Genomic DNA, 12,061 nt, shown 5'->3' on the forward strand with positions numbered 1-12,061 from the left:
TGAATAGATATAAAAATATTTCAATGCCTAATAAGGGGGGTAGAATAACATAACCATAAGTCACATACCTTTTTATTAGACCCCTGCAAATTTAATTATAATTTATACCTTCTAAGCTGTAGAGTATAACTAAGTCATGAGTAAACTATTAAACAGTCTCATCTTTTAAAATCCCATGTAATTGAGAGTGAATTCAATCATACAAATGTGTGACAGATACACTTAGATTTCAGTGAAGAGGAGACATGGTGATGGAGAGGAATCCGACAGCCTGGGCCTGAATCTTGGATTCAGAGATTATGAGCTGTGTCCTCCTGCACAAAACACTTATCTCATTTGTAAGATGAGGAAGATGTTGATGCAACTTACCAGGGTTTCTGTAAGGACGGAATGAGATCATCCACATAAGTGCCTGACACACAGTAAGTGCTCAATAAATAGCACTGTTATCATTGCTTTTTACTGGTTGGTTTGTGTTTTCCTTTCCAAAACGAATTTCCTTCTACTTCAATATTTCTGAAGAACTAAGTACAGAAGAAAATGACAGAACATTTTTGACCCTTGGGTGTTGTGTGTTAAGTGGAATTGGCCAGAGTAGGAATCAAATCTCAGTTGTGTGACTTCAGGAAAATTACTTAATTTCTCTAAGTTCATTTTCTCATGTGTAAAAAGAGAATAATAACCCCCATAGGGTGTGTAAGGATTAAGGGAAACAAGGCATATAAAGGGCTGAAAATAGTGCCTGACATGCAACTACAAAAGAGAATTCCTAAAAAAATTAAAATTTTTCTGTAGTTCAGTGACCCCATGATCTTAAAAGTGTCAAGCCATAATATTCTGAAAAACCTATACACAACTGTTTTAAATTAAAAATATAAATGCCAAGGTATTCAATAACGTTTAAAATATTCATTGAAGTACATTCAAACTTGAAAATAAATATCCAAATCATCTCAATTGTATCTCACTGAATCATACTCTAAGTTAAAATAATAGTTTGAAAGGGGAAAATAATACTACTCCTACCCTCAAAACAATCAGAATTTGAAATATTTGTTTTACTGAACAATTCTGAGCTTGGGATATAATTACTCAAAACTAAGTTTATAAAATCAAGGAAGTATAATGATGAGAAGCTTCACATGATTTCTACTTTTCTCTATCTCAATAGAAATATTTAGTTTCCATAATCACCCTGGTGACAACTACCAGAACTAACTCTAAAAAAGTATTAACTTTATTTTAAAAAAAATTTTTTAAACTTGGAATCTGAGGTTCAATTTAAAAGTGGTACATCTCTGATGAAAGAATAGGCCCATAAATAACTTTAGAGACAAGAGTACCAATAATTATAACTTGTTTAAGAATTAACAACTTGCCTTCTCTTGATCAGTAAACCATTTACAAACCAAAGTCCTAGCAAGAATAAATACATATAACAATTCCATGTACCAGAGGGAAGACTGAATACAAAGATTTTGTATCATTTATGACACCCATTTCTCAGACCTCCGCTTTCATTACAAGGGAAAACTATATAGCCTGACCAAGATATGTGCCATTTTTATTAGGCAAGAGTATTTTTTCTATAAACCATCTTTGCATTTCTTTTGCAATAAATTAAATACACGTCAAATTCTAAATGGCATAATTAAAACCCAACAAATATCTCTTTTTCCTTTCTTTCTGCTTGAAGAAGATTCGTGCTGAGCTAACATCTGTGCCAATCTTCCTCCATTTCATATGTGGGTTGCTGCCACAGCATGGCTGCCGACAACTGGTGTAGGTCCATACCTGGGAACCAAACCCAGGCCCCCCAAGTGGAGCAGGCTGAACTTAACCACTAGGCCATGGGGCTGGCCCCTAAATTCAATAATTTTGTCCTGCTAAGAAGCTGCATAAATCTTGGCTAGTTTATACGTTTTTGCTTTCAAGGATATAATGTAACATCAGAGCTGTTACATCATGTAAGTAAATTTCAAAGATGGTATTAATCTAAAAACTGTATCACATAACCCTAAAAATTTAATATAGCTGCCATGGCAAGAACCAGATCATTTTCCCAAACAAATATATATTCCATCATGTCATTTTGAACTTTTTCCGACCTTTTTTTTTTTTAAAGAAAGAAAACTACAATTGAGACCAAATGTTTTGTGAAAGAAAATACAAGCAAACCAATTTGGCCAAGCCAAAAATCAGATAATTTCAGATTAAAGATGTTATTATATCTTAGAACTTAAACCTTTTTTTTCATAAGCCACAGTAATTATGATATAACTATAATCTGAAATTATTATGTCACTTAGGGAGTCTATGAGCTTGCAATAGTGCTTAGAATATTTTTTGAATGGTTTGATATAAACTATGACTACCAATTACACAGTTCTTTTCTTAAAAAAAATTAAATGCAGGGCTTACTATGGTTTGAAATAAGGGCTATAATTATGTCAGCATTTTTTTCACAAATAAATTATAAAAACATTTATATCAAATAGAGGCCATTCCTGCAGCATCCTTTTTGTCAGCCACCCTTCCCCCTTCCAGGTCATCCTCCGCCATCCCACCTCACCCAGCCTAACTCTCCTGCTATTCTCTCCTATTTAGTTCAACTTATGATGGTTCCAGAATCTCTGCCTTCTTTCATTTCAACTCTGCTCCTATAATAAACCCAAAGTCCCCAAATCCCCTCATTTTAAGCATCAGTTGGATCAGTCAATGGAATCAAAATAGTAGGCACAGTGACTTTATAGAAATAAGTCGCCAGGATCCAGCACAGCCTGCACACACTGAGGGACGCCCGTGTCCCCAGGGGTGGATTCAGCATATGCCAATAAGGAAATGATTCTCCAAAAACCCTTTCAAGAATAGTAAAGACTCTATGGCCCACACTGTCCACCTCCTCCTTTCTCTCAAGCTCACCATGCCAAACTACACATACACACAAATTACCCAAAAGATGGATGCTAATTTAATAACACAATGGCAAGACCTAACTTTCACTAAGTATTATCTGTAAACTATTAGCTGTGCTCCTTCTAAATTGTCTGCATGAGGAGATCAGTTCACAGACCACCTGAAAAAGGAATGGCTTTCAGAATCCACTGAGACATTCCACATTATACTTTAAAGTTCATTTCAGCCAGGGTAGATCTCTAGTTTGAGGGGTAATAAACTTCTTCTCCCCCTTCTTATTTGTCAAAGAACTGCAAGTTTAATATCAGAATATTCATTCATTTAAAAAATTACCTAGTGCAGTTTAAAAGTGGGGGGTGGGAGGGAGCATGGTGCTTAACAAGGGTCAGAAAGAGCCATGTCACTCCTCTCCTCGAGACCAGCTGACATTCCCAGTGGTTTCCCTCCATGCCTTCAAAACCAAACAACTGAAACAAAACCAAATACGTGTTATCTAATATGCCCAATCTTGAACATTCTGATTATGTCTGTCTTGCTCTAAGAAAATGTGATTCATAAATCTCCACATTTACAAGAGACAAAGAGATGATTTTGCTTGACAAAAGCTTTACTAGTTTTCTTCAAAACATCCAACTTTCCCAGAGCCCTACAGTATGACTCAAATAAAACAAAGTATTTATAACATTTCAAAAATATAGCTACTGTGTGAAATCGGGTTTACCTGTGTGTACACACAGATAAAGAGAAGAGATGATACAGGCGCTTGGCAATCATTGCTGAAAGTGAATGGGGTAAATGTTCCTATGCTCGTGATAAGATAACTCGCTATCAGAACCAGGCCTGACATTTCGTTTTCATATCTGCCTTTTCTTTCTAAAGTGCATCTCACACTTCCCTCAGCTTGGTACAACTGCCCCAACAACTGCTCCTTCCCTTTGCCATTAGGATTCCAGAACATATGTCATATGGTTAACCAATATTCATTCATGCTCTTATTTTTAAAAAAATAGTTATTATAATAAGAAAAATTCCTCAGGCCTAAGAAGTTTCTTATCTCTGGGCACATCATGAATGAAAAAAAATCTTAAATCATAGGAAACCATGTGGGCTGGCAAATTGTTCTGGCCTCTGTCAGTATCTGAAAGCACAGGAGTGAACCTGGAATGGGTGAGATGTCCCATACCTCAGCATCGACATTAATGACTTTTGCTTTATCTTTACACTACTTGTACCATTACATACTTAATATTCTTCTTAAAATGACTTTAAATCAATTTATTCATGTTATTTAGCCTCAGCATAAGCAATATTTATCAACTTGTGGGTTTGATGTCCTAGATATATTAAAAACATTTTTCTATATATATGTATACCATCTAAAATTATTTTGAATACAACAACATGCCACACTTGAGATAAGAATGCTGTATTGGCTTCCAAGGACTGCTCTGCCCTAGCCCTGTGTGACAGGAGATGAGAAACGTCAAGTTCTGTGGATCTCTGGTTTGCTCATCCATAAGTAAAATGTCAGAGGGGCCAGCCCAGTGGTGTAGTGGTTAAGTTCGCCTGGTCCACTTCAGAGGCCCAGGGTTCACAGGTTTGGATCCCAGGTGCAGACCTAGCACCACTCCTCAAGCCACACTGTGGTGGCATCCCACATAAAATAGAGGAAGATTCCCACAGTTGGCAGCTCAGCGACAATTTTCCTCAAGCAAAAAGAGGAAAATTGGCAACAGATGTTAGCTTAAGGCCAAGCTTCTTCACACACACACAAAAATGTCAGGATAACCTCAAAAGTCTCCAAATTCTAAAATTTGATGATCCCAGAACTCTTAGAGTGATTTGTACAGTCACCTTGCACAGTAAATCAGAGTAGAACCAGATCCAGGCCTTGAGGTTCTCAATTCCCAATTTAATGCTCCTTCATCCTCATCCTACCACGCACACAAATGTGCAAGTGATTGGGGAAATGAGCATATTGGGAAATGGCAGCAAACACATATCTAGCACATACTTTGTGCCAGGGATGGTTCCAAGGATGCATTAGCTCACTTATCCTCACCATCATCCATTAACCTATTTCCACAGATGGGAAATTGAGCCATAAAGAGAAGTAACCTGCACAAGATTACAGGGTTAGTTAGGAGGCGATGTAGCTGGGGATTGGAGGCCCAGGAGCCTTGCTGCAGAGTGTGGGCTTTGGCCACCACAGCACACTACAAATTTGGAGCACTCCTCAGCCGCTGAGGTTCCCATGCACACTTTGTTGGCAAAACTCTGAGGATGTGAGGACAGCAGTAGCAGAGACAGAGAGAGAACACCAAAAAGTACTATGAAAAGTGAATGACAGCTGGAAAATGATAAGGAAACTGCAAAGAAATACGGTGCAACATGTATTCTTTTGCATAAATTTAGTGTAAACAGTGTCAGAAACATTAAAGCTTTTAACAGTACTACAAGCAACTGGAAAAAAGGAAGAAAGAAAAAGAACCCCAATAACAATAAATCCCCAGCTTCTTCCTCTAAAAAAAGAGGATTAAAACTGAAAAGAAAAATTGTAGCCAAAACGTTCCAGAATGGAGTCAAATGTACCAAAATACATTTGTAACCTCTTAGATTTACTGGCTACTGAAATTCTTTCTAATTTAGCTATTTGTTTCTTTGTACATGTTCATTCTTCCTACAAAAGAACATAACAATTAGAAACACTTTGGCATCTTGAGTATCTACGTTGTAAAATAGTCTACCGTATTGGGGGAATACTGTCATACGTCTCACTGCCATTCTCAGCCAATGTGAACTCTATAAACGCATTAAAACGATTAGGGTGGAAATAAAATAGAAGTGCTGTGGTTCACTTCAGGCCTACGTAGTTCACGTTACATCATGCAACATGTCAAGGAATACATTCGAAGTTGTAGTCATATGATCACAGTCTTAAAATTCATAAGTGGAACAATTTCCAAAAAGAGATAAAGGTCTGACTTCAGAGTGAGATGGAGCCGAAAATATGACCTTATAATTGAAATATACCCTGAAACTTTCACAAGAAACCTAGTTACTCTCACTTCACAGAGACCTCTGCAACACCTGTGCACATCCAGCAGAACAGTGAGACTTGGCTTACCAAGAAAATTTCATTTTTATTGTAACAGCTTAGACATCTGCAAATATAATTTTAATACTTTAATTTCCTTTACTTAGTGAGAGTGAAAAATAAAAAAATAAAATTTAAATATCCCAAGGCAGGGTGACAGTTAACAAAACAAACTAAGGAAACTCTAAAATAATTATGTTGAACTCTGCTGTCCAAATGGATTGGTCTGGTTATTTTAGTATTTGTGTAACATGGATAAATACGTGCGTGTGTTGGAGGGAGTGTGTGAATGTGCTGTGAACATGCATGAATAGATTCTTAGGAATTTAGAAATTCATCCAAAATTCAGCAGTTTGAGATGACTTAATAAGTTTGATAATGGGATACAGAAACTTTAATTCTTAAATCATTTGTTTTATTTCAAAGCAGTCAGAGGTGATTAATCAGCTTTAGTAATAGTTTAGTGGCTTAGATACAGTTCCTGAGGCTCCGGGCTAGGGAGTTGAGGTTGGTTTGGGTTAAGGCAAATCCCATCAATAGCAACCATTAATGGACACACCCTAAAGTTTTATTAAATCCACAGGTCTTTAGCACGAAGCTGAACTGCAGCCCTGGGACATATGTGCAGAACGGAGCCACCTTGGGGGAGAAACTCCTGCATTCACGCCTGCAGCCAGTGGTGATGCCTTTCTGTTTTGTTTCATTTCTGGTTGTGGGAACAGCCTTAGGTTTTTCTGCAGGGTGAGTTTCACAGTCCTGTATTGCCTTAAAGCTTTTCCATTAACACTTTCATCTGAGTTGCTGATTTTTAAACCTTCATCTGACAGGATGAGTAAAAGGTTTTAAACATACATAGGCAAAGGTAGCTTCGTTATTATTCATACGACATTTTGCACTTGTGTAGAACTTTATTGTTTTCATAATACTTTCATATACTTTACCTCACTATGGTTTCCAGCCTGTGTAAACCATCTGATAATTACCAATTCTGAGATGGCCATGATCTTTTGAATCAAGACAACTACAGAGATTTGTTTTCAGCAAAAGTTTTTAATTACTTAAGGAGAACAGGGATCAATGAGTTTTTCCTTAAAAATATTTTTGCATTTACACATTTATTTTGATAAGATCTGGTTATCCTTATTACCTGTGGAGGCTGAATGTGTCATCACTGCAGGTTAAACGTCCCTGCTTTGCAATGTGATTAGCTTCTTCAAACTCTGATGTCTTACATAATGTTCTATCACACATTTCTGCGTGCTGAGCAGTAACTGGAGATGAACCAATTTATTGAAATGTACTCAAAGAATTGATTCCTGGGAGCGAAACCACATACTGTTTATCAGAAATCTTATACTGAAAATGATTGGTGGAGATATGAGGTTAATAATTTTTACGTCTGTTTACAGGTGTTCTGGCTTACTTTCATTTAATTAATCCATTATGGGACAAACACATGAAAAAGTTCAGATCCTTTCAAAAATAAATTCAAACATGCCTAAGTTAGCTTTCTGTGTGTGTTACTATAATTTTAAAAAAACATAAAAATTAAAATGCTTTCTAAACAGCTGAGGGGATACGACATCTAAGTCTATCTACTTATACCAATTCATATTTTGTTAACAGACTGTACCAACACTCTTCATTAAAGTAAGCTTAATCTCTTACCTTGAAATTAAAACATATGATTTTTACTCCATTTCTTCTAGATGCTAATTTGAAGTACTAAAATAAATGTCTCTACTGAAAAACTTCACTGACTTTGAATGCATCCACATTCTTTTTGGTGTTACATTTTAGAGCTAAAGTCTCCAATAATCAAGGCTATTACAATTGTTAAGAAAAAGAGAACAAGGAACCCAAAGGCAGTGGTAAAATCATGCTAGGAAAAATATTATGTAAACCTCACATTTAATTTTCAGATACACTTTTGAGTTTTTACAAGAGGGAAAGAACTACAATTTGGCTAACAATTAGAGAAACATATTTGGTAAAAGGACAAAATGACTTTGAGTTATTCTAACTATTTATACAGAAGTAACCCAAAAGTTTGTAAAGTGATCCTTAACTGGTTTGATTAAAAAAGGGTAATTAATAAACGACAAGACAGAATGAAAAGTTTGTTGTGCCATTTGATAAACCACCCAAGAAGTTAAATCAATGCTTTTCTGTTTAATTTCACTATTTGTTTTTCCATTTGAGCTGCCAATTTTTTAACATGCTACAGAAGGAAGAGAAACTTTCTCTTTTTTTTTGATTGATAAACATCACAGAAAATTGAATTTTTTCAAGGTGATCTTTGCATTTGCCGTTACACTTGCGGTGAAGCCATTATTCCATCAAAACTCTTTAAATAGCCCCTCCTTTTTTAGCTACTTTGACAAGAACACCATAACAGTTCACATCACCTTTGACCTTCAGGGTGTATATCATCTTGTCAACATATAAACAAACACACTATTGGTTGTATTTTAATAGATTTTGTAAATATCAAGATCCAATTTATCAAAAGGTTCACCCTAAGTGACAGCTTGGAAGTTCTGGATTGTATTTGCAATGCTAATTCTGACTTTTAATGAAAAAGGATATTTTGGTTGTGTTTTGTTCTTTTGCCCCCCCCCACCCCCACCCAGCCCCAAGAAAATGTAATAAGCTACCAGAAATATTTTTTTTTGCCCTTTTCTATGACGGAAGTTTTGATTCTTATTCCATTTTAAAAGGAGGAGACTGCTAGGACTATCAAAGGTGGTTATTTCTCTCAGTTCTAGGAAAAACACACATGTTTGTACAGGAAGAATTTATGAGATTCCTGCTACTCTCTCATTAGTTTGGCAAAATGCATAACCTATGATAATAAGAATACTTTGTCTTCAATAGAAAGGGACATTATGACAAAGGTGATTAACGCTATTTCTGCAATCAAGTCATGAGTTTCTTTTTATTTCCTATTCATAGCCTTTTCATGCTAGGTGTCACTGACTTTATATCTTCTTTCCAAAACATAAAATGTGTTATCAATATTAACTTGTCCTCTCTCCTTGCAAAGCCCTTGACTAGGGAGATAATTATATGAATATTGTACACTTCGTGGGCTGGGAGAACAGGATGGACAAAATGTCCTGTTCGTGAGAAAACAGGTTTCTAGACAATATCTGTTAAAGATAACGCGTAAGAGTTTATCAAACTTCATCAATTGTAAAGATATAATATCTATATACTGGCAAAATAGAAAAAGTTAACAAAAAGCTAATATATCTGGGAGAGAAAAATTTTAATAAATAATTAAAACCTCTAAAATAAGGATGTTAAGAAAAAGGCAGGAGTCTGTAAGAGATATCAACTTGCATATCCACATATATGTGTACAACCACAATTCCACCATGTTAGAGATTATACTGGGAAACCATCTCGTGTTGGCACATTTCTCTGAGTCTGGGATGACAACTCAGCCCCAAATACTGATGCATTTAGAAACATTCAACGCTTCCTGAAATGTCAACACACTTTGAGAGTGCTCCACCAGAGATATGGGGATGATATACCTGCTCTTGTGAAAAACTAAACAAGGAAACCCATTAGAAGGTACTTACAGAACATCCAGAATTTGGAAACTTCTCTTTGATAAGTTAGGAAGAGAAACAAACAAAAAAACTCACATAACTCGTTGTTACTTGGACAGAGGAATTTATTTATCCTGGTTATGTGAAGACTGAGCAAGCAATCATTCTAATTTTGCAAGGCCTGAGGTGTTTCTCCACATTTATCCACGCTGTGTGTTAATGGATGATATTCTTAACACTGAAAAGACCACAATGTAGGAATTGAGCTCAAGTAATAGACAAAGGAAGTCTGGATCTCTCTCCATGAATATTTTTAAGTATGACATCAAGAAAGCTAATGTACAGGCATGATGACTATACTTAACCCTGTACTGAACACTGGAAACGTGCTAAGAGAGTAGATTTCAGGTAGACTCATCACACACACAAAAATGATAACGATGTGAGATGATATGCTAATTAGCTTGACTACAGTAATTATTTCACTGCGTGTATACACTTTGTGTATAACAAATCATCAGGTGGTACACCTTAAATATATACAATTTTTATCTAAAAATATGTAAATAAATTTTTTTTAAAAAAGACAGGCATTATGAAAAGAGCACACACTTTGCAATGAGACATGCCCAGGTTGGAAATAATAAAGTTAATATTTATAGGCTGTTTGCTCTGTGCCAGCGCCATCCTAAGTGCTTTATATGTGTTAACTCATTTAATCCTCTTCTTATGGAAAAGATGCTATTATTATGCCCATTTTGCCTTGAGGCACCTGAGGTACAGAAAGGCTAAGCAACCAACCCAAGGACACACTTCTATTAGGGGACAAAGCTGAGATGCAAACCCAGGTCATTCTAGATGCAAAACATCTGACAATGTACCAAGCACTCTTGTCGTCATTGTTCATTCAGCAAATATTTACCAAAACTTGAGGATAAACATTTCAGTCAGACATGACCTTTGACCTCAAGTTGCTTTTATTCAGCCTACTGAGAAAGACAGATATTAAAATTCATGACTACAATGCATCATAGTGTTATGATAGATATAGCCTCTCAAGGCCTCATTTTTTGATGTATAAAATGGGAAGAATTAACACCGTCAAAGGGATGATTCAAGGATTAAGATGGATAATGTATGCAAAGTACACAGAACAATGCCTGGCACACAGAAAATGCTGTTAATATTAATAATGATAATTTTTTAAAGTAATGAACAGGGTATGGTAACAGAGAATACTGTGTACTATTAAAAATAAAGAAATAGGGGCTGGCTCCATGGCCAAGTGGTTAAGTTCGCACGCTCCGCTGCGGCGGCCCAGGGTTCGGATCCTGGGCGCGGACATGGCACCACTCGTCAGGCCACATTGAGGCTGCGTCCCACATCCCACAACTAGAATGACGTGCAACTAAGATATACAACTGTGGGGGGGGTGGGGCGGCGGTTGGGGAGATAAAGCAGGGGGAAAAAAAAAAGGTTGGCATCAGTTGTTAGCCCAGGTGCCAATCTTAAAAAGAAAAAAAAAATACAAGTGGAATTGCAGTTGTATCAACTTCTTGGATGATCTCTTAGACAATTAGTAACTGCTCATTGACTATCATTTGGCTCAAATGCACTTTTTAATCTCTTAATACTATAAACACTCTAATGGAACACATGGATTTTATTGTTTAAAAAGTATCCCTAAATAGATGAGGGAATTTAAATAAAGCCATTACAAAAAGAGATTCTCTGTGTCTAATTCTAATTCAAAAACATACATGCACTGCTGCATCTATTAAGAAATTAGTTATTTCCCACGTTTGAGGATTTTCTGATTCTTCAAGATGTGTTTCAGGACTGACTGCTGTTAGAGATAGAGCAGAAAGGAGAAGAGAAAGAAGGGAATGAAGGAGGGAGACAGAGATGGAGGGAAGGAGGGAGGAAGGGAAGAAGGAAGGAAGGCAGGCAGGCAGGCTGCCAGCCAGTTCAGGTGCTATTTTCATAAACAGGAATCGCTTAGGTTTGAGACACTGGATTTTCCTATTCTCTCTGGCTTAGATTCTAGGTGGAGCAGAATTTCACAATGTGGATTTTTTTTTTTTTTTTAAAGATTTTATTTTTTCCTTTTTCTCCCCAAAGCCCCCTGGTACATAGTTGTGTATTCTTCGTTGTGGGTTCTTCCAGTTGTGGCATGTGGGATGCTGCCTCAGCGTGGTCTGATGAGCAGTGCCATGTCCGCGCCCAGGATTCGAACCAACGAAACACTGGGCCGCCTGCAGCAGAGCGCGCGAACTTAACCACTCGGCCACGGGGCCAGCCCCCCATACTGTGGATTTTTTTTAATACAAGAAAGGGAAGGAAACATTTACAGAGAACCTACTATGTGACAAGCAACATGCTATGAAATTTATGTAACTTAGTTTTATTTAATTCTTATCAAAGTTAGGTAAGATTGGTATTCCTCATTTTATAAACGAGGAAATTAAAGCTAAGTGAAAAGTGACTT

The 12,061-nt window shown here is 36.6% G+C and overlaps 1 protein-coding gene across 3 annotated transcripts in view; it reads right to left on the reverse strand.

Annotated features, from left to right (window-relative positions):
- The window catches only part of PRDM6 (PR/SET domain 6), a 124,800-nt gene that overhangs the window by 75,323 nt on the left and 37,416 nt on the right, over window positions 1-12,061 (reverse strand). The gene's annotated exons all lie outside the window — the stretch shown is intronic.

Source organism: Equus przewalskii, chromosome 13, assembly GCF_037783145.1.
Source record: "Equus przewalskii isolate Varuska chromosome 13, EquPr2, whole genome shotgun sequence".
Taxonomy (NCBI): Eukaryota; Metazoa; Chordata; class Mammalia; order Perissodactyla; family Equidae; genus Equus; species Equus przewalskii.